The sequence below is a fragment of the Oryctolagus cuniculus genome, chromosome X (assembly GCF_051225735.1).
Source record: "Oryctolagus cuniculus isolate XC-2025 breed Fujian yellow rabbit chromosome X, ASM5122573v1, whole genome shotgun sequence".
Classification (NCBI taxonomy): domain Eukaryota; kingdom Metazoa; phylum Chordata; class Mammalia; order Lagomorpha; family Leporidae; genus Oryctolagus; species Oryctolagus cuniculus.
The window spans coordinates 75,325,685-75,350,315 of NC_142888.1; the positions used below are offsets into that span (position 1 = coordinate 75,325,685).

Consider the following 24,631-nt stretch of genomic DNA (forward strand, 5'->3'; position numbering starts at 1 on the left):
CAAGTCCTACAGTTTATTGGTTGAACTGGAGGCAGCTGTGCGGAAGCTGTTTACTTCTCTCCCAGCGCCATATTGTGGGAGAGCAGATGCATAGAATAAGTCTTAATTCCAGTAACTCAGTCTAGTCCGGTTTGCTCCCCACAGATCCCCCTTTCTTTTTATTTTTGGCGTTGATGCGCGCCTGTCTTCGGTGTCCCACGGCACACACTCTGCTCTACTTGCTAGAGTTGCCACAGGTTCTTAAAAGTCCTATCAATCAGGCAAACCGAATCCGGGTCCTCTCTTCGCCATGTTGTGAGGAGGTTTTTAGGCGCTGATGCGTGCCTGTGTTCGGTGACCTGCGGCTCATACTCTGGTTGAGCCGCCTGCTGGCGCTTACCGCCTTAATCAGGCAGACCGAATCTAAGCCTTCTCATTGCCGTATTGTGGGGGAGACTTATTAGTGTTGGTTCGTGCCTATCTTCGGTGACCTGCGGCGCATAAGCTGCTAGCCGCCGCAGGTGCTCATCGCCTCACTTAATCGGGCAGACCGAATCCAAGCTCTCTCACTGCCATGTTGAGGGGAGGCCTTTCTATTTCTCTATTTCTCTATCTCCGGGCATTCCTACTTCTCCCATTTTACTTCCATCTTCCAGCATTCCTATTTCTCTTTTACTTCTAAACTTCTGTTTCTCTTATCCCTGCAGCTTCCCGGCGCCTCGCCCTGCCGGCAGCTTCACGGCTCCGCGCGGCTTCCCGGCGCCTCGCCCCGAGGCTGCTTCTCGGCAGCTTTCCGGCTCTGAGCCGCTTCAGCCCGCACCTCTCTCATCTGCGAGGCTTCGCGGCTCTGCGCGGCTCGGCTTTACGCGCACACTCCGCGGTTTCGCACTTAACCCTTTCGCGTCTGAACCACGGCCTCGCGCCAGCCCCGTTCCCTATCTATTCACGCCCCGTGCTCTCTCTGCACGCGGCGGCTTCCACGAGTCACACAGCGTAGCTTACGTGTCCGCCACTAGCATTCAATCTAAGTTCCCCGGGCTAGCCTGGCGAATTCAACCCAGCTTACGTCTCCGCCCCACGATCTGGCTTCCCGTCCTTTGCTCCCCGGGCTAATCAGACGGATCCCAATCTGGCTTACGTTTCAGCTTCTGGTTTCAACCTTTCGCCCCCTATTCCCGGGCTAACTTGAGAATCCCAAAGTGGCTTTCGTTTCAGCCTCGGCCTGCCCCCCGCGGCTTCAATTTCCCTAACACTTTTCTCTACCCGGTATGTTTCCCTAAGTTTTCTTCCAACAATATTCCTCCCTCATTTCTCCTGGCCTCTCCCCACAGTCCGCGTCCGAGTCTGTTTGTTCTAGCTTTCACTTTCGCTTTCGACCTTAGAGATTTCTCCCAGCTTCCCCCCGTAGTCTGTATCCGAGTCTATGCCTAGGCTTTCAATAGCTTCTTCCGGCACCTTTTTCGTCCGGCTTTTCCCTAGGCTATTTGCTAGTCTCTCTCTCCGATATTTTCCCTAGGCTGTTTGCTAGTCTCTCTCTCCGATATTTTCCCAGTTCTTCCCGTTCTTTCCCTCCTAAGTTTCCTATCCGTCCTGGGTTTCCTATCCGAGCTAGGTTTCCTATCCGAGTCACGGCACCATTATGTCACTCCCCCTCTTCGTGGAGGAACGACACAGGACCCTGCGCTGTTCTTTCTGTCTGCTCGGCCCTCCCCGGGTTTGCTGCTGGTTCTTCCCGGGTTGGCTACTATCCCTTCCACCTCCGTGGAAGGGCAGTTCCCCCTGGCCACATTCCCCACTTCCGCAGGGGAGCGGCACACCGCCGGCCGGCTCTTCTCGGGGGCTGCACAGGTGTTCCTTCAGCTAGATGTTACCCTTAGATGTTTCTGGTGCATGCCGTCTCTCTCCTCCTTTATAGTCCTCCTCCGCCAATCCTAACTCGGCTGCCCACACGCCGAGTACGCTGCTCTCCTCCAATCAGGAGCAAGTCCTACAGTTTATTGGTTGAACTGGAGGCAGCTGTGCGGAAGCTGTTTACTTCTCTCCCAGCGCCATATTGTGGGAGAGCAGATGCATAGAATAAGTCTTAATTCCAGTAACTCAGTCTAGTCCGGTTTGCTCCCCACAATTACTCATGTTTCAGTGTTTATCTACTAGTCATAGGTTCTTGTCATTCTTCTTTGATCCCATTGGTTTTCACTAGTTTTATTTACTTTTTTACTTTTTCTTTTAAAATTTTTAACAGATACATGAAAACTATATATATATATATATAAATTTATGATGTACCATATTTTGTTTTTGATGTATATAAACACTATATGTAATACTCAAATCAAGGTAAACATATGTATTTCTTCAAAAATTTCTTTCTTGTAAAAAAATCAAAATCTTTCTGCCTAGCTTTTTAAAGAAATGTAGTAAATTATCATTTTCTGTGGTCACTCTACTGTGCAATAGAGCACCAGAACTTTTTTCTCTTAACCATAACTTACTACCTATTAATCAATTTTTCCTCAACATTCCCTCCCATACTTTCCCCAGTCTCTCATAACCACCATTCTGCTATCAACTGCTATGAGATCAATGTTTTTAGATTCTGCTTATGAGTGAGAATTTATAATACTTGTCACTCTGTCCTGGGTTATTTCACTTGACATAATGACGTACGAGTTCTATTGCTGTTGTCACAAAGGACAGGTATTCAGCCTTTTTATGGCTGAATACTATTCAATTGTGTATATTTATAACATTTTGTTTTCCATTCATCACTTGATAGACACTTAGGCTAATTCCATTTCTTGGCCATTTGAGGAAGATGCTGCAAAACACGTGATATTGCAGATGTCTCTGCAACAGAATGATTTCATTTCCTATGGATATATATCCTGTAATCACTGGCTTTTTTAATTGAATTCAACAGGAAGACATGATTGAGTCCTGTTTGATAACACAATTGTCATGATTTCAGCAAAGAATTAAAAATTGTCAAAGGAAGTAAGGCATATGCCACAGCTGTGGTCACAGGAGCTTGAAGCACCTAGCAGAACAATTATTTATTTATTTGTTGTTAATATAAAGAGAATAAATTTTATGTAGTTCATAGATAAACTTCTTAGATTATGATACTTCCACTCTTATATTTAACAGTGATCACTTTTCAGTTAAGTTTCAGCACTTAAGAATAATTGTGTATTGATTACAGTATTCAACCAAAAGTATTAAGTAGAACAAACAAACAAAAATACTAAGAGGGATAACATATTAAGTTGCTCATCAACAGTCAGGGTGACGGCTGATCAAGTGATCACTGTTAAATATAAGAGTGGGAATAAGAGAGGGAAGAGATGTGCAATTCGGGACATGCTCAAGCTGACTTACCTCAAACGGTAGAGTTAGAAACATACCAGGGGATTCCAATTCAATCCCATCAAGGTGGCATGTACCAATGCCATCTCACTAGTCCCAGTGATCAATTTCTGTTCACAATTGATCGTAATGATAGGACTAAGAGTCAAAGGGATCACATAAACAAGAATAGTGTCTGCAAATACTAGCTGATAGAATCAAAAAGGGAGAGAACGATCCAACATGGGAAGTGAGATACACAGCAGACTCATAGAGTGGCAGATGTCCTAAACAGCACTCTGGCCTCAGAATCAGCCCTTAAGGCATGCAGATCCGGCTGAAATGCCCATGAGAGTATTTCAGGCATGGAAAGCCAAGACACTCTGGGGGAAAAAAAAAATACTAAATGAAAGATCTATGTGAGTGAGATCCCAGTGGAAAGAACAGGTCATCAAAGAAGGAGGTGCCTTTCTCTGAAGGGAGGAGAGAACTTCCACTTTGACCATGGCCTCGTCTAAATATGATCAGAGTCGGTGAACTCAGGGTGCTTCCATAGCCTTGGCAGCTCATGACAAGAGCCTAGGGTGATTACTGATGCCATAAACAAGAGTGTCAATTTGTTAAGTCAGCAACAGGAGTCACTGTGCACTTACTCCTCATGTAGGATCTTTGTCCTTAGTGTGCTGTACATTGAGATTTAATGCTATAACTAGTACTCAAACAGTATTTTTCACTTTATGTTTCTGTGTGGGAGCAAACTGTTGAAATCTTTACTTAATATATGCTAAACTGATCTTCTGTATATAAAGAGAATCGAAAATGAATCATGATGTGAATGGAAGGGGAGAGGGAGTGGGAAAGGGGAGGGTTGTGGGTGGGAGGGACATTTTGGGGGGGAAGCCATTGTAATCCATAAGCTGTACTTTGGAAATTTATATTATTAAATAAAAGTTAAAAAAAAGAATATGATACTTCCCTCCTTGCTTCCCTCATCTTTTCATCATTTTTCTTTTTTTAATTTTTGATAAAATATTTAATTTATAATCACAGCCTTAATGCTGTATTAAATAAAGAATTCAACAAAGAAAAGTAGAGAGACCACTGTTCAGTAGGGATATAGACAACGGTTATAAATGATAATCAAATCCCAATATGTAAATTAAATTCATATCCATTAAGTTTTTTTTTTACTTCATATATTAGCTACCACTAATCAGAGAAAATATATTTTTTTCTTTTTGGCTCTGGCTTATTTCACTAAGCATAAGGGTTTCCAGTTGCATCCACTTGTTGCAAGATAGGATTTTGTTCTTTTTTAATGACTGAATAATATTCTATCATATCTGATTACCACATTTTCTTTATCCAGTCATCAGCTGATGGACGTCATGGCTGATTCCGTAGTTTAGCTACTGAGAATTGATCTGTTATAAACATAATTAATTTTTGTAGCTATTATGAATGATACTGATTTTACCGGTTCTTTCTCAACCACAGCATTTTTAGTGTATATGAATGTGATTGATTTTTGCATATTGATTTTATATCCTGCAGCTTTGCCAAAGTATCTTATGAGTTCCCGTAGTCTCTTAGTGGAGTCTTTTGGTTCCCCTATATATAGGATCATATCATCTACAAACAGGGGACAGTTTGACTTACTCATTTCCAATTTGTATCCCTTTGATTTTTTTTCTTGCCTAGTGGCTCTGGCTAAGACTGCCAGAACAATATTTTATAATAATTGTGAGATTTGAACATATGAAATTTATTATCTTAACTAGAAGCTGCATATTATTTTGCAGAAACTTCTGATTTAAAGAGACACTAGAAGCTTTCTATCCCAATATCTGAGTCAGTATAAATATCCTTTCTGTAGCATTCCTGACACCTGTCAAGTACTCATACAGTCTGAATAATTTTAGTGATGAAAATTTCATTACTTACCAAGATAGTACATCTAGGTATTGAATGTATCTTATTGCTAGAAAGATCTTTATTTAGAGCTGATATCTATTTCTTTACCATCTGAATTGATTAGCTCAAATTTAGTTGTATTGAAAAATATTTAAAGCTAATGTTCAGCCAGTTAAGCACAGATACAACCATGCCAGATTTTCATGGCTGTCATTTATTTGGATTGGTTAGAAATCTGTTCCAGTTGGTTAGGTATCCCTGCTGACTGATTACTGTTCCTTACTGGTTATTAATTATTTTGAATAACAGCACAGTACTTTTATAATGATAATGGAATCTCTATAAGGTGAAAAGAGCATTGTACTTACAGCAAGGAGTTTAGCTTTGAACACTATCTTCAGTTGCTAATTTCCTTATCTGTCAAATGAGAATGTTCTATTAGATCAATCATTACTAAACTTGGTTATGTGTCAGAAGCACTTTGAAAGGTTGTTAAAATACATTCTCCTGGATTCTATCCTAGATTACTGGACCAGAATATTGTTCGGAAAGGGGGTTAAAAGTCTTTGAAGGTAGCATGAGATTCAGAAAGATAGGTTGTATAGGCAAGGAGAGTTCAAATATGAGGTTCAGCCCAGATTTCAGGAGCAAAATAATTCCAAGTCATTTCATTTGGGCAAAATTCATTTAGTGTTCCATATATAATCATCAAAATATTTTATTCAAGGGAAGCCAGAGGGGTAACTGTAAATAAGTCAGCAATAAAATCTCATGCACAGATATATTGTCATGCCTCTCCTTTGAGAAAAGTCCCCTCAATAATTCTGATACAGCAGTCCATAGGGGTGAAACTTTGGATTTCTAGCCTCAAAGTCAGCCCAGTGCTCATAGAGAGGCATATTAAGTTTACTAAATCAAGGAAAAATGGCATCCTCCTTTTTTACTGGTTAGTTTATGAAATTTTATCTTTGAAGCAAAATGATTTTAATTTAAGGCCTTGATTTCTATTGAATTGATTGGGAAGTTTGAGAACACTTTTTAGTGGGTGATACACAGGAAGAAAGAAGTGTTTCTTTGTTCAGACAATATTTCTTTTTCATTGTACATGGTGCTACTTAAGGTTATTCTGGAAACTTTATTTGGGGATATAAGATACAGAAACAATCAGCCTTACTCACTAAGATGCGGGGAATAGGAAAAATGTTAATGCTGTTTCCCAATTTAGGATGAAAATCAGTAAACCTTAAATTATTTGGTGATTGAGACAGGCCCAAGAAGAGAGTTTAGGGGACCTAAATTATTATGCAGTAGTCAATTATCAGTCCAATTTTCCTGTTTCCTGACTCCAGAATGAGCAGGTAGGTACATGAAACTGGCGACAAGGGAGATAAGAAAGATAAAAGCTAACTTATTAAGCTCAGGAAATGTTTAAGAATCAGCGTTATATTTATCAAACTCTAATATAGAATAGGAAGTAAAGTTCTTAGAGAAAAAAAATTAACAGCATGAGAGGCCGGCGCCGTGGCACAGTAGGTTAATCCTCCACCTGAGGCCCCGGCATCCCATATGGGAGCCGGTTCTAGTTCCGGTTGCTCCTCTTCCAGTCCAGTTCTCTGCTGTGGTCCAGGAAGGCAGTGAAGGATGGCCCGGGTGCTTGGGCCCCTGCACCAGCGTGGGACCAGGAGGAAGCACCTGGTTCCTGGTTTCAGATCGGTGCAGCTCTGGCCATTGTGGCCATCTGGGGAGTGAACCAATGGAAGGAAGACCTCTCTCTCTCTCTCTCTCTCTCTCTCTCACTGTCTAACTCTGTCAAATAAATAAAAAAATAAAATAAATAAACAGCATAAGAGTGAGAAATTGACGATATAGGTTGTTTCTAGTTGTGATGGTCAAAGAACACCTCATAAAATAAATAGCATGTAAACTAGATTGGGAAAAATATGTGGAAACAAATATTTGAAGATTACAGAAGAAATGCAAAGCTCATGAAATGAGAATAACATGGTACATGAAGGTTTGGATGTGTTAGGTATCATATGTATTTCAAGTGATTTTTTCCATTCTGATTCCTTTTGGGTTTGTGCTTGTTAATGAGAAAGAGATAAAGGAGAAAAGGCTATATTGTAGTGAGTTTTTCAGGTAATATATAAAGGTTGACTTTGCTCATGAAATCACTGTAACAGTATTTGAGCAGGAAAATTATGTAACTTCATCAGAACTACTTATAGGATAAAAACAGTTTGGAGAGAGAAATCATGGAAACACAAAAACCAGGTATAGGAAGTCACCATTGCTTGGTGAAGGTAGAGAGGGGAATATGAAGTATATTATTCTGTCCTATACCTACTAACTTCCCTCTTCTAAGATGAGTTAAAATGTTTCACTTTAATTTCCCTTATTTTACTCTCTTTGGTACATTCAGTAGAAAGATGGGACCAATACAATACCCCCAATAAAATGTGCCATTTTTTAAGATTTATTTATTTGGAATTCAGAGTTACAAAGAAAGAGAAGGAGAGGCAGAGAGAGGGGGGGGGGGTCTTTCATCTCTTCTCATTCCACACCTTTTACACTTGGGCTTTCTTAGATTCCCAGCCGCTGTGAGGACTCAGCATCTGACTAAGAGGTAAAGGATAGGAACTAAAAGCATATTCAGAAGTGGCTTATTAACTCTTTGTTTGCTAAGTGTTTTTTTTATTTAGAATTTATTATAAACAAGATAGGCCATTTGAGTTATGATATCATGGATATTATAATTCATTGACTTTCATTCACATCTGAGATAACGAGCTAATTTAAAAAAATTATTTAAGGTATATAAATTTTAGATATTTCATATATGCAGATTTAGGAACATAGTGATGCTTTCCACCCTACCCAACCTCCTGCCAACATTCCCACCCTTCTTCCTCTTCCCTCTCTTATTCCAACTCTTAATTCATACAAAGGTCTATTTTCCGTTTATTTATACTCATAAGATTAACCCTACTTTCAACATTCAACAAATAGTATGAAGAAAACAACATTGTTCCTCAACAGTAGATACAAGAGCTATAAACAATCATCAAATCTGAAAATGTCAATTTCACTCTAATACATTATATTTTAGGTACTCTATGAGTTATCACTAACCTGTCTTTTTGGAACTGGCTTGTTTCACTAAGTATGATGGTTTCCAGTTTTATACAGTGAAACTTAATAATTTCAGGGAAAAAAAAACTTACAGCCTATCAAGATTCTCTTTACTCACCTGAACCATCCATGTCCCTCTGAAGGAAACATCAAAGAGAGATGCGGTGATCTGAACAGATTTTAATAAGGCCTACTTTGTGTGAAATCATTCTTACTGTGCTCTTTATAGAATAATTGCCAAATAATATTTGGGAATTTTTCTTCTCATAAATGTGTTCAGATCAGTAGTATAGAAAAAAAAAAGCAATACAAAACCATCTGCCAAGTAAAATAAAGTCAAAGAGAGTTTGTGTACATCTGTTAAAATGGCAAAAACAAAAGAAAACAAGATCTGATAATACCAATTGCTGGCAAGTATTCAAAACAACAGAGACTCTCATGCACTGCTGGTGAGAATGCAAAATGTGATAGTCACTTTGGAAGGTAGTTTGGCAGTCTCTTACATAACTGAACATAATACTATCATACTAGAAATGACAGGTCTAGGACTAGGGAAACTAGGGAAAGGGATATATACCTACTAGTTCTGGAGCAACTTCTACTTCCTGAAAGGCAATTTTCGGACAAAGCAAAACAAAAACACAGTGATGGCAGGTATGTCAAAGGTGTAGAGAAGCCAGCTGTCAGAGTTCCCAATGATCAAAGCTAGAACAATTTGAGTAACAACATAAAATAGTGTTTGATTATAACACAATTATAAAAATTCTCATGAATCCATGTTGATGTAAATAAATGATTGACTTAAGAAGCAAATTGGAAAATGGACACTATGAGAAAGAATGACTTGAGCAACCTCTGTCCTGACTTTAGTATTTTTTTGCTCTACTTAATACTATTGGTTGAACTCTTTAATTAACATACAATTATTCTTAGGTGTTTACATTTAACTGTAAAGTGATCCCTGTTAAATATAAGAGTGGGAATAAGAGAGGGAGGAGATCTACAGTTCGGCACATGCTCAATCGGACTTACCCCTAATGGTAGAGTTAGAAACCTGCTAGGGGATTCCAATTCAATCCCATCAAGGTGGCATGTACCAATGCCATCACACTAGTCAAAGTGATCAATTTCAGTTCATAATTGATCAGAATGATAGGAGTAACTGTCAAAGGGATCAATCACGTAAACAAGACTAGTGTCTGCTAATACTAACTGATAGAATTAAAAACAGAGCAAGCCAACATAGGAAGCGGGATACACAGCAGAATGAATGGCAGATGTCCTCAACAGCACTCTGGCCTCAGAATCAGCCCTTAAGGCATTTGGATCTGGCTAAAAAGCCCATGAGAGTATTTCAGGCACGGAAAGCCAAGACACTCTGGCAAAAAATGACCTAAATGAAAGATCTCTGTGAGTGAGATCCCAGCAGAAAGAATGGGCCATCAAAGAAGGAGGTACCTTTCTCTGAAGGGAGGAGAGAACTTCCACTTTGACTATGACCTTGTCTAAATAAGATCGGAGTTGGCAAACTCAAGAGGCTTCCATAGCCTTGGAAGCTCATGACAAGAGCCTAGGGTGATTACTGATGCCATAAACAAGAGTGTGACTTGTTAAGTCAACAAGAGGAGTCACTATGCATTTACTTCCCATGTAGGATCTTTGTCCTTAATGTGTTTTCCTATGTGAATTAACGGTATAACTAGTATTTTAACAGTATTTTATACTTTGTGTTTCTATGTGGGTGTAAACTGTTGAAATCTTTACTGAGTATATACTAAATTGACCATCTGTATATAAAGAGAATTGAAAATGAATCTTGATGTGAATGGGATGGCAGGAGAAGGGATAGTTGCAGGTGGGAGGGAGGTTATGGGGGAAAAAGCCACAATAATGCAAAAGTTGTACTTTGCAAATTTATATTTATTAAATAAAAGTTAAAAAAAGAAGCACGTTGGGAATAATAGACAAGAATTCCTTGCAGAATAATTCCAAATTATGTATGTACTCTGCCCTTAAAGAGGTAGCACATTGTAGAGGCTGTGTAATGCCTTCGTTCCTAAGAATAGGGTATGTAAGTGGGTGGGACATGGGGTAGTAACATTACTATGAAGAAATCTGACAAACACTATCTCATTACTGTGATGAAAGTTATCATCATCAATGATAAACCATGTCTATACCATGCACCCATGATATAATGTACTGAGTATGACACTCTACCTCTATGTTCTTCCTACCAAAACCCTATAACCTTAGCCTAATTAGAAAAAAACTTAGACCAATCCAAGATGAAGGGTAGTCTAGAAAATATCTGACCAGTACTCTGCAAGTGTCAAGGTCTTCAAAAACAAAGAATGGAAATCCTGAGAAACTATCACAGTAAAGACATCATAACTAAATATAACATGGCATCTTTAATTTTTCAAAAAAATATATTGTTTAGAGAGACTGAGAGAGCAAGAGGGAGAGAGAGGGAGAGGGAGAGACAGAGAGCCCAAACACTGACTCACTCTCCAAATGCCCATGATGGTCACGATTGGGCCAAGCTAAAGCCTGGAGCTGAGAAGTCAATCCAGGTTTCCTCCAAGGATGATAGGGACCCAATTACTGATACTATCCCTGCTGTCACCCAGGGTCTGCGTTAGCATGACATTGGAGTCAAGAGTGGAGCCCACGTACTCCAAGGTGGGATATGGGTATCTTAACAAGCATGTTAACTCATAGGCCAGATACCTGCTCTCTAATGTGGTATCTTGATTGGATCCTGGAACAGAAAAATAAAACTAATAAAAAAGTGAAGAAATTTGAATAAAATATGAATTTTAATTATTGCAGTAGTAATGTATACCAGTGTTAGTTTATGAATTGTGGCATATATACTATACTAAATGTAAAAGTAAAAATAGAGGAGCTAAGTTTAAGATATGCAGGAACACTGTACTACCCCCAAAATTCTGCAAATCTAAAATGTTCTAAAGTTAGAAATTTTTTTAAATAAAGACATTGCAATACAGTTTTAAGCTACTAAAAAATCAGTCTGTTTTAATCATTCATAAGATATTTAACTAAGGCTCAGATTCATTTGATTTTCCTTCTTCCAGGCAGAGACTCTTCATTGTGAATATTGTCTTAGTGTCCTTTTAGGTTATTTAGGGAAGGTGTTTTGAGTTAAGAATAAAAATTGTTCAGGTGTGACTACAACTTCCACTAATACAAGGATCCACCCTTAAAACCTAATATCAACTCCTATTTGGTGTTTGTATTTATCCCTACTGGAAAATAAATCATTACAAGCTCAAGACAAAGAGAGAAGAAGTCAAATAATGCCTGAAATTGTGGTTTTCTGTAAGCATTAGTCATTCTGAGGTCAATGTCACACTATAGCCTCTTGTTAAGCAGTGAATTCTGTCATTTCAGAGTCATTTGAATGACAAAATGATAAACTTGGGTGAATTCTCAAGTATTGGAGAATGTTTTCTAGCTCACTTTAAAGAGTGCCAGGAAAGCCTTCTGCGCATATTGTATTTATCTTCTCTCTAAATATTACCTATAAATGAACACTAAAATGTTCTAGCTTTTGCTAGATACTAATTTCACTGCTGCACAGACCCCTTAGAGCACAAAATGCTGCTGACTTTGTCAGAGAGAAGTTTATGTCTCAGTTAATGAGTAGGTCAAACCCCTTTGAAGAAATCTCCCCCAAACTGATGTTTTGATTAAATCAACAAGCAAGACATTATTAGGTAACTGTTTGAATATATATCAAAGTTGATGACAGAAAGGAATACAGCATTGTGAGAGGTGACCATTAAAGAATAGTTGGGCATCACCTTCCCTTGATTACTGACACAAGTCTCTGCAGAGAAGACTAAAGGCATTTGGCAAATGAAAAACCTAATATATGAGAGGGTAAAGGTTGTATTTTTAGGTGCAATTTCAATAGCAAAAAAAAAAAAATCAAAGTTTGAAAATATTTCCGATGCAGAACTTGATAAAATACATTTAATAATGTGCTGATAATATATAGAACTTTTTCTTCCCTTTATTGTAAATTTCTTTAAATCTCCAGGACCACTTTTTTACCTCTAGCTCTCAGCAACTTAATGCTTGTGTGTGACAGGAATTGTCTTTTTCTTTTTATTTAATGATTGCATATTCTGCTAATTCCTTGCCTCTTTTATACTCCCTTTTTCCCTTCTCTATTCTCCCTTCTGTTTGTATTTAGAAATAAGTCAATAGGATCTACAAAGTGGTAGGAAAAAAGCTACATACATCCAACCATTGGAACTTGAGAAAAAAAGAGTTGGTTGATGTGAGTTGGGTAAATTTTTTTCCCTAGTTGATTTGATGAAGATATAGTATTTTTGCTTTGTATTTCTAGGAATTCTAAATTTTTGTTGACTATGAGTAAATTTGAGCACCATAGTTTTATAGTATTAGCCTTTTTGTCAGAAAATTAGCATTTTCCTTAAGTGTATAGTTTCAAATAATATACAATCTTGTGCTTTATTCCTTTTTGTGCCCTTTGTATTTCATTTGGTTTCATTTTGTCTTTTCCAAGGAGTATATATCATATGTTAGAATGAAAGTCAGAGAAAAACAAGATTGAAAATATAAAATTCAGTTATAGGAACTATAATAGACTTCTGCCCATGACAGGAATTTACTCTGTTCTGCCCAAACTAAAGAATTACTAAAGTCTGTTATACCAAAGTATTGACTCTCTGCTCTAAATGCTCTCCAGGTCAGTTATAAGATCTAGAAATTTGAGTTAGTGTTTAGGATCACTAATTCTTTATATGGACAAGTATTACTAATACAACTAAAACCACAACATTAACAGCTTGTTACTTGATTAACTCAGTTAAATCATGGAGATTGCAGAGGCACATCCTTCGAGGATAATAGTGGTCGTTAAGAAAAAATTCTCTGGTTTTTCTGTTGGATATCATTTCGTTCCTTGCTCTGGAAAGATGCTAGACTTATTCCCTTTCTTTTACCACTTTTTCTCTTTCCTTAAAATATAAATTTACTAACTATATAGACACATTAAAATGTTATTACTAAATATATAAATTTATCACGTTTATAGGATGTTTTCCTTTAGAAGATATAAATTTATATCTTAGTATACTAAATAAATTTATTTATGCAAATATTTACATAAATATGTAAATAAAAATGCTATATATTTATAAATATATAAATATATATAAATGCATCATGCTTCTCCCTTGAAATATGTATATGTATAAATTTAGGAAATTATACATATATTTACGTGTATACATATGCATTTATATAGAAATACCAATCAGTAAGTAGGTATATAGCTAGATGTTGATTTATAGATATAGGTATAGGTCTAATTATAAAAACATAAATATCCCAAGGGAGAAATGTAATTAGGATTAATAGTAAGAAAGGAAGAAAGGTAGAGAGGAAGAGAGGGATGCAATTCTTCTTTTAGGTTATTTGCAAATGAAAGGGATAATTTATATTCTTTTCTTTATCAAAAATTTTATTTATTTTATAGATTTGCATATATTTCCAGAACTATAGATCAAAGGTATTTTATTTACATTCTCATGGTCTTTTCTGAGTTAAAAGATGCTAGCATAATAAATTACAACATAATACTCATGGTACAAAAATGATTCCTATAAGAAAATAACTCTTATGACGTTTAATACATTCTGTATGACAGTACACTAAACTGCTTAAATGTTGCACCTCTCCTATATTTTAAGCCCATAGGTAATAATGAGAATGTTTGATTTCTGTTTTACCCATCATGCCGTCTGGCACAGTACCTGCACATGCAGTACACAGTATATGCTTCTTAAATAAATGACCTAAGAAGGAGGAGAGTTGAAAGACAGCTTTTTAACTTTGAAAAAAACTACAGTCCTTGAGTTATATTACTTGGATTCTGTATACAATCCAATATGATACAAAAAGGTGAAAACTTACCCTCATTAATTATGAAGGTTTATGTTGGCAACCACTTAGTTCCTATGGTTACATCTCTGTGAAATTATAAAATAGGCACTTCAAGGGTTTGGGAACAGGAACAAATTGGCTGTTATAGAATTCATGAATGCTAATAACTCATTTACTTATAATGCTTATAATTAATTGGTTTAAAATCATCCACTGCAGTCTTAAAATGAATAGGATATTTAAAGGTCACCATTCCCCTCAGCTCTCATTTAAATCTCTAATCGAACAAAAATACATTGCAGATATCAATTAAAATATTTGAAATTATTCTTTAGCTAAACCTGGCCTAAAATACTAAATGATGTATTCATTTGCTTTCTCTTAAGTGTTGTGTTCTATACTCTGTGATTAAATTATTATAAAACCCTAATTTCCAAAGATTTGGATCATCAGGGAAATGCCCAGCATTTGCAAAATAGAATGAAATAGAATGAATCATGTTCATATGAAGTTAATTTCTTGTTATATGTTTTGCAATGCATCTTCATTTTTTCCCTTCACTGGAAATGCCAATTGATATCATGTGCTAAATCATGTTTAACACCAAAGATAAGAGATTCAATTAGAAACCCCATTTATCAATGGCAGATATAGCTTCCAACAATAAATCTCATCAAAAACAAAGCCACCTATCTACATATAACAGGAACATAGAATAAATAGCATTTATTGTCATTTTTTATTAGAGTTCTGTTAACAGGTATGTTGATACTATGTTGGTTCATAGCAGAATTTTTTTCTTTTTTTCTCCCGTTTTTAACTTTTATTTAATAAATATAAATTTCCAAAGTACAGTTTATGGATTACAATGGCTTTTACCCCCCCCTCTTAACTTCCCTCCCACCCGCAACCCTCCCATCTCCCACTCCCTCTCCTATTCCATTCACATCAAGATTCATTTTCAATTATCTTTACATACAGAAGATCAATTTAGTCTATATTAAGTAAAGATTTAAACAGTTTGCACCCACACAGAACATAAAGTGAAAAATACTGTTTGAGTACTAGTTATACCATTACTTCACATTAGACAACACATTAAGGACAGAGATCCTACATGAGGAGTAAGTGCACAGTGACTCCCGTTGTTAACTTAACAAATTGACGCTCTTGTTTATGGAGTCAGTAATCTCCCTAGGCTCTTGTCATGAGCTGCCAAGGCTATGGAAGCCTTTTGAGTTCACCAACTCTGATCTTATTTAGACAAGGTCATAGTCAAAGTGGAAGTTCTCTCCTCCCCTCAGAGAAAGGTACCTCCTTCTTTGATGACCCGTTCTTTCTACTGGGATCTCATTTGCAGAGATCTTTCATTTAGTTTTTTTTTTTCCAGAGTGTCTTGGTTTTTTATGCCTGAAATACTCTCATGGGCTCTCGGTCAGATCCAAATGCATTAAGGGCTGATTCTGAGGCCAGAGTGTCATAGCAGAATTTTTCAAACTGTAGTCCATGTACTATCATTTCGGGAAATGCTGATAATTGTACTATGTTAAAAGAGTTCTGTGACCAACAATTTTGGAAAATTATATACAGTAGTCCCTCATTATTCATGTGGGATCTGCTTGAAGATCCTCAGTGGCTGCCCAAAACCATAATGGTAGCAAGCTCTATGTAGGCTATGTTTTCCCTTATATAACTACCTCTGATAAATTTTAATTCAAAAATGAGGTATGTTAAAAGATTAACAACATAACTAGTAATAAAATAGAACAATTGTAATGATCTTATCATAAACATTATGTGAATATGGTGTCTATTCCTTTGTTTTAAAATATTATATTATACTCTTCTTTTTCTTGTAATGATATGAAATGATAGATTGGCTATGCAATGACATAAAGTGAGGTGAATGACATAGGTAGCATGACTTAGAGTTCCGCTAATAAGTTTTTTTAAAAACACAAAGCACTACAATATCACTAAAGTTAATGTGGTAACCAAGAAAATGATTAAGTTACTAATGGGTAGGTAGTGTATACAGTGTGGATATATTACATACAGAGATGGTTCGTGTCCTAGGTGAGATGGAACAAGTGGATACAATGTAAAACAGTATGCCACCTTGATGGGATTTGTGGGGAGCAACTGGGAGCAACTTGGACTAGACTAAGTTACTGGAATTAAGACTTATTCTATGCATCTGCTTTCCCACAATATGGCGCTGAGAAGGGAAACAGCTTCTACACAGCTGCCTTCAGTTCAACCAATAAACTGTGGGACCTGCTCCTGATTGGAGGAGAGCAGCGTACTCGGCGTGTGGGTAGCAGAGTTAGGATTGGCGGAGGAGGATTATAAAGGAGGAGAGAGACAACATGCACCAGGAACATCTAAGAGGAACATCTAAGGGGAACACCTGTGCAGCCCCCGAGAGAGCCGGCCGGCGGTGTGCCGCTCCCCTGCAGAAGTGGGGAATGTGGCAGGGGGAATCGCCCTTCCAAGGAGGTGGAAGGGATGGCAGCCAACCCGGGAAGGACCAGCAGCCAACCCGGGAAGGACCAGCAGCCAACCCGGGAAGGACCAGCAGCAAACCCAGGGAGGGCCGAGCAGACCAAAGAACAACGCAGGGTCCTGTGTCGTTCCTCCATGAAGACGGGGAGCGACATAATGGTGCCGTGACTCGGGTATGAAGCCTAGGCAGGGTTTAGTGTCGTTCCTCCATGAAGAGGGGGAGCGACATAATGGTGCCGTGACTCGGATATGAAGCCTAGGCAAGGTTTAGTGTCGTTCCTCCACGAAGAGGGGGAGCGACATAATGGTGCCGTGACTCGGATAGGAAACCTAGGAGGGAAGAAACGGGAAGAAGTGGAAAATACCGGAGAGAGAGATTAGAAGAGCCTAGGGGAAAGCCGGACGGAAAAGGTGCCGGAAGAAGCTATTGAAAGCCTAGGCATAGACTCGGATACGGACTGTGGGAAAGAAGTTAGGATTTAAAGTGAAAGCAAGAAGAAACTTAGACTCAGATACGGACTGCAGGTTGAAAGTGAAAGTGAAACCTATAAGAAACTTAGACTTGGATACGGACTGTGGGGAGAGGCCAGGAGAAATGAGGGAGGAATATTGTTGGAAGAAAACTTAGGGAAACATACTGGGTAGAGAAAAATGTTAGGGAGGATGAAGCCACGAGTGCAGGCCAAGGCGGAAACGGAAGCCATCTTGGAATTCTTCAAGTCAGCCCTGGGAGCAAGAGGCGAAGATCTGGAACCAGAGGCAGAGACGTGGGCCACCAGGATTCGCCAGGTTAGTCCGGGGAACTTGGATTGAATGCTAGTGGCGGAGACGTAATCTACGCTGTGTGACTCACAGAGGCCGCCGCGTGCAGAGAGAGCACGGGGCGTGAATAGATAGGGAAGGTGGGGCTGGCACGAGGCCGTGGTGCGGACGCGAAGGGGCGTGGAGACCGCGGAGTGTGCGCGCGAAGCCGAGCCGCGCAGAGCCTGGAGCCCGCCGGCGGGGTGAGGCGCCAGGAAGCAGCACAGAGCCGTGAAGCTGCCGCGGGGCGAGGTGCCGAGAAGCAGCCTCGGGGCGGGCGCCGGGAAGCCGCAGGGATAAGAGAAACAGAAGTTTAGAAGTAAAATGAGAGAAATAGGAATGCTGGTAGATAGAAGTAAAATAGGAGAAATAGGAATGCCCGGATAGAGAAACAGAAAAATAAGGCCTCCCATCAACATGGCAATGAGAGAGCTTGGATTCGGTCTGCCTGATTAGTAAGGCGATAAGCACCAGTAGGCAGCTCGACCAGAGTATGAGCTGCAGGTCACCGAAGATAGGCACGAACCAACACTAATAAGTCTCCCCACAAGACGGCAATGAGAAGGCTTGGATTCGGTTTGCCAAATAGGGCTTGTAAGCACCTGCAGGCAGTTCTGGCAGAGCATGCGCTGCAGGGCACCGAACTCAGGCACGCATCAGCGCCTAAAAACCTCCTCACAACATGGCAAAGAGAGGACCCGGATTCGGTTTGCCTGATTGATAGGACTTGTAAGCACCTGTGGGCAACTCTAGCAAGTAGAGCAGAGTGTGTGCCGCGGGACACCGAAGACAGGCACGTATCAACGCCAAAAAATAAAAAGAAAGGGGGATCTGTGGGGAGCAACCCGGACTGGACTGAGTTACTGGAATTAACACTTATTCTATGCATCTGCTCTCCCACAATATGGCGCTGGGAGAGGAGGCAACAGCTTCTACCCAGCTGCCTCTCACCAACTTGACCAGCTGCAGGAGCTGCTCCTGATTGGAGGAGAGCAGCGTACTCGGCGTGTGGGCAGCCGAGTTAGGATTGGTGGAGGAGGATTATAAAGGAGGAGAGAGACAGCATGCACCAGGAACATCTAAGAGGAACATCTAAGGGGAACACCTGTGCAGCCCCCGAGAGAGCCGGCCGGCGGTGTGCCGCTCCCCTGCAGAAGTGGGGAATGTGGCAGGGGGAACCGCCCTTCCACGGAGGTGGAAGGGATGGTAGCCAACCCGGGAAGGACCAGCAGCCAACCCGGGAATGACCAGCAGCAAACCCGGGGAGGGCCGAGCAGACAAAAGAACAACGCAGGGTCCTGTGTCGTTCCTCCATGAAGACGGGGAGCGACAGGATTGAATTGGAATTGGAATCCCCTGGTATGTTTCTAACTCTACCGTTTGAGGTAAGTCAGCTTGAGCATGTCCCGAATTGCACATCTCTTCCCTCACTTTTTGTTTTTATTCCCACTCTTATATTTAACAGCGATTACTTTTCAGTTAAGTTTCAGCACTTAAGAATAATTGTGTATTGATTACAGTATTCAACCAAAAGTATTAAGTACAATAAACAAAAAAAAATACTAAGAGGGATAACATATCAAGTTGCTCATCAACAGTCAGGGTGAGGGCTGATCAAGTCTCCAATTCAATCCCATCAAGGTGACATGTACCAATGCCATCTCACTAGTCCCAGTGATCAATTTCTGTTCACAATTGATCATAATCATAGGACTAAGAGTCAAAGGGATCACATAAACAAGAATAATGTCTGCAAATACTAGCTGATAGAATAAAAAAGGGAGAGAATGATCCAACATGGGAAATGAGATACACAGCAGACCCATAGAATGGCAGATGTCCTAAACAGCACTCTGGCCTCAGAATCAGCCCTTAAGGCATGCAGATCCAGCTGAAAAGCCCATGAGAGTATTTCAGGCATGGAAAGCCAAGACACTCCGGGGGAAAAAAAAAAAAACTAAATGAAAGATCTCCGCGAGTGAGATCCCAGTGGAAAGAATGGGTCATCAAAGAAGGAGGTACCTTTCTCTGAAGGGGGGAGAGAACTTCCACTTTGACCATGGCCTTGTCTAAATATGATCAGAGTCAGTGAACTCAGGGGGCTTCCATAGCCTTGGCAGCTCAGGACAAGAGCCTAGGGTGATTACTGATGCCATAAACAAGAGTGTCAATTTGTTAAGTCAGCAACAGGAGTCACTGTGCACTTACTCCTCATGTAGGATCTCTGTCCTTAGTGTGCTGTACATTGAGATTTAATGCTATAACTAGTACTCAAACAGTATTTTTCACTTTATGTTTCTGTGTGGGAGCAAACTGTTGAAATCTTTATTTAATGTATGCTAAACTGATCTTCTGTATATAAAGAGAATCGAAAATGAATCTTGATGTGAATGGAAGGGGAGAGGGAGTGGGAAAGGGGAGGGTTGCGGGTGGGAGGGAAGTTATGCGGGGGAAGCCATTGTAATCTATAAGCTGTACTTTGGAAATTTATGTTCATTAAATAAAAGTTAAAAAAACAGTATGCAATTTAAAACAGATGAATTATCTTTCTCTGTAATTTTCCATTTCATATTTTGGACTATATTTAACTATAGAAGAAATATTGAAAAATGAACCCATGGATAAGGGAGAAATAACTATAAAATGGTTCTTCAGCTCTGTCTTCCTAGTCTTCAAAGGTTTTTCTGTATTCCTACATGAGTACAGAAAACTTTTTAAACTACATATACTCAATTATGTATTTTCTGTAAAAACAAATTACTTATCAAAACATCAAAATTTATTTAAATGTGATTCATAATTCTATAATATAGAAAGAATTATAAATAGTAAGTATCATGGGTTGTATTTCCAAAGATGACTGCCACATAGTTTCCTATCCACATCTTCTACTTACAGAGTAATGTTGACAGTTTTCCCTTAGACAAGTGGTTTCTATATTGCCTCCCATTAAATATACATAGATTTGTAACTAAAGCAGAAGTGATACAATATGACTTATGAGACGAGGTCATAAAAAGCTATCTGCTAGGAGAACTTAGGTTATTTACATTCATGGTTATTACTGATAAGTTACAATTTGGTACTACCATTTTTCCGTAAATATTTCCAATTAAAAGATATAGACATGCTGAATGGATTAAAAAACAATACCCATCTATTTGCTGCCTACAGAAATGCTCCTCACCAACAAAGATACACCAGACTGAAAGTGAAAGGCTGCTAATGGAAAGTAAAAATGAGAAGGTGTAACCATCCTAATATCAGACAAAATAACTTTAACACAAAAACTGCTAAAAGAGACAAAACGTGGCACTATGTAGTTACAAAGGGGTCAATTCAATAGGAAGATTTGACTGTAGAAAATGTGTATGCATCAAGTACCAGGGTCCCTGGCTATTTAAAAGAAATATTAATGGATCTGAGGGAGACATAGACTTCAGTAAAATAGTAGTGGAGGATTTTGATATCCTACTTACATCAATGGACAGATCAACTAGACATAATATGAACAAAGAAACAACAGAGCTAATATATACTATGAACCAAATGGACCTACCTAATACCTACAGAACATTTAATCCCACAGTTTCAGAATATACATTCTTTTCTTCAGTTCTTGGAAATTTCTCAGGGATAGACCATATACTAAGCTATAAAGCAAGTCTCAGCAAATTAAAAAAAATGAAATCAGCTGTCGCCGCGGCTCACTAGGCTAATCCTCCGCCTGTGGCGCCGGCACACCAGGTTCTAGTCCCGGTCAGGGCGCCAGATTCTGTCCCAGTTGCCCCTCTTCCAGTCCAGCTCTCTGCTGTGGCCTGGGAGTGCAGTGGGGGATGGCCCAAGTGCTTGGGCCTTGCACCCCATGGGAGACCAGGATAAGCACCTGGCTCCTGCCTTCGGATCAGTACGATGTGTGGGCCGCAGTGTGCTGGCCGCGGCAGCCATTGGCGGGTGAACCAACAGCAAAAGGATGACCTTTCTCGGCTGGCGCCAAGGCTCACTAGGCTAATCCTCCGCCTTGCGGCGCTGGCACACCGAGTTCTAGTCCCGGTCGGGGTGCCAGATTCTGTCACAGTTGCCCCTCTTTCAAGCCAGCTCTCTGCTGTGGCCAGGGAGTACAGTGGAGGATGGCCCAAGTACTTGGGCCCTGCACCCCATGGGAGACCAGGAGAAGTACCTGGCTCCTGCCATCGGATCAGCGCGGTGCGCAGGCCAGAGTGTGATGGCCATTGGAGGGTGAAATAGAAATTAGAAATAGAAATTAGAGCCTATATCAAGAAATGTGAAAAGCATAAAATAAATGAGCTTTCAGTGCATGTCAAGGACCTAAAAAAACAAAATCAAATCAAATCCAACTTAGTAGGAAGAAAGAAATAATAGTTAAAATTAGAGAAAAAATAAATTTGAAATAAACACTACAAAAGTTCAGTGAAATGAAGAGCTGGTTTTTTGAAGACGTAAACACATTTGATACACCATTGACCCAACAAAGCAAAATACAGGGAGAAGGCCCAAGTCAGTAAAATCAGTGATTAAAAGGGAGATGTAACAATGGATAGCACAGAAATTAAAAGACTCATCAGAAATTACTACAAACAACTGTAGGCCAACAAATCAGAAAACCTAGAAGAAATGGATAGATTCCTGGACACATATGATCTACCAAAACTGAGTTAGGAAAACATAGAGAATCTAAAGAGACCAATAACCAAGACAGGGATTGAATCAATAATAAAGACCCGCCTGATGGCCCAAGTGCTTGGGCCCTGCATCTGCATGGGAAACCAGGAGGAAGCACCTGGCTCCTGGCTTCGGATCGGTGCAGTGCTGGCTGTAGCGGCCATTTGGGGGGTGAACCAATGGAAGGAAGACCTTTCTTTCTGTCTCTCTCTCTCTCTCTCTCTCTCTCTCACTGTCTAACTCTGCCTGTCAAAAGTAAATAAATAAATATTTTGTTAAAAAAAAAAAGACCCTCCCAACAAAGACAAGCACAAGACCAGATTACTTCACTGCTGAAGTCTACCAGGCTTTTAAAGAAGAGCTAATGCTAGTACAACTGTTATGGAAGACAGTATGGAGATAGCTCAGCGATCTGATGAGAAAATCTACCATATTACTCAGCCATTCCACTCCTCTGGATTTATCCAAATGAAATTAAATCAGCATATGAAAGAGTTTTTTGGTACCGCCATGTTTATTACAGCTCAATTCATAATTGCTTAGCTATAGAACCAACAGAGATGTCAGTCAACCAACATCTGGATAAGGAATATGTGGCATAGATACACTATGGAATACTACTTAGCCACAAAAAAAGAATGAAATCCCGACTTTTGCAACAAAATGACTGCAAACGGACACTATTCTACTTTGTGAAAAAAGCCATTCGCAAACAGGCAAAAATCATATGTTTTCTCTGATCTGCGGCAGTTAATATAGAATTCCAAAAATATATAGGAATGAAATGGTCATTTGGGGATGTGATTGTCGTTCTTAGCCCTTACTTATACTCCTGTGGAACTGTGGTCCTCCTACATATTACTTGTTGAACATTATGATTGATTGTGAATTAAGCCTGCAAATATGGAGTGGATTAAAACTATTATGTCTTTGCAAACAATGATGAAGTGAAGGGAGGTAGGGAGGAAGATTGGAGGAAGAGCAGGGATCATTCAGGTAGTCCAGTTGTCTTTTTGGAACTCTATGGTGTGCATAAAATCTGTTCTCTTTATGTTAATATATACTTTAAAAACTATCAGTCTGTGTTTTAAAATTCTTTTAGAGAACTGAGCTCCCCAGCATTGTTGCATGCCCAAACTATAACATGCAGACAGGCTACATGGAGAAGCCTTGGTGCTACATGCAGTGAAAATGGTACATAACCTACACCCTGCTGCTGCTTCCACCCTGGCAAGTCTGGCTCCAAGCACATCTGAACACAATTATAAGTGAGCTCTCAGCCAGAATTGTCCAGCAATTTCTGATCCACAGAAACCATGAGAAATAACATTATGAGTACAATTGTTTTAAACCATTAAGTTTTCGGATGATTTATTATACAGCAATAACAACTGAAAATTGGGTACCTCATTTGATGTAAGGCTTATCAGTAACACTAACACTTTTTTCATCATAATAAACCAATCTTTGACCTTTGGCTTTTGCCAATGTGAGATAAGGATAGCCTTTTAAATTTTAAAAAGGCATAAGAGAGGCAGATAAAATGTTTCACAATTTCCAGATCTTGAGATTTGTAGTAGATGAGTTATGTGCTCACTCTCTAAACTATTTCCAGGAACATATTTTAGGGTTTCCAAAACACTAATAATATGTGGTTTTACTGTTCCTGAATTATTTAAATGAAATAATAATAGAAATGTTGATATCTGCTTCCTTATCATTTGCTACCCACAAAAAGTGTAATTCAGTGATTCAAAAATAGTTGAATATTCTCAGGCAAAGTTATATTTTTGACCCAAATTTTCCTATGAATACTTAAAAGGAATTAGAGAACTCCTTGAAAACAGTGATTCAAAAACTTCTTAGAGGATAATGTTCCTCTCATGGAAGAACAGAGAAGATACTGCAAGTTAAGTTTTCTGAAGCCAAGATCCCAGTGTATTTCATCATTCACAAAAAGCTGTTAAATTATTTTCATTGCCAATGTTCATCCTGATGAGTGGAGGGGAGACCTCATATCTCTAAATTAGTGAACTTGAAACAGGCTATTTAAAAGGGAGTACTTACGATATACATTTGGGAAGAGAAAAATATAAGGCTGGGAAATATTTTAAGACTTATAAAGGAGTCCAGTGTTTGTCTAGGAGAGTAAACATCAATTATTTATTTTGGTTAAGACTTAATCATTCTCCAAATACTGATATGTAATGTCTTAAAACAGAGAGATCAATTACTTCTTTAATCAGGAGTGTGGAACTTTCTTTTTTTTCTGCCAAAGTCCACTTGAATATCTTCAACATCATTCATGGACCATACAAAGTTATCAACT

General features: G+C 39.1%; 1 pseudogene; it reads right to left on the reverse strand.

Moving 5' to 3' along the window:
• Window positions 1–15,831, reverse strand: part of LOC103351938 (microtubule-associated protein tau pseudogene) — a 31,129-nt pseudogene extending 15,298 nt beyond the window's left edge.
• Window positions 15,832–24,631: the final 8,800 nt, after the last annotated feature.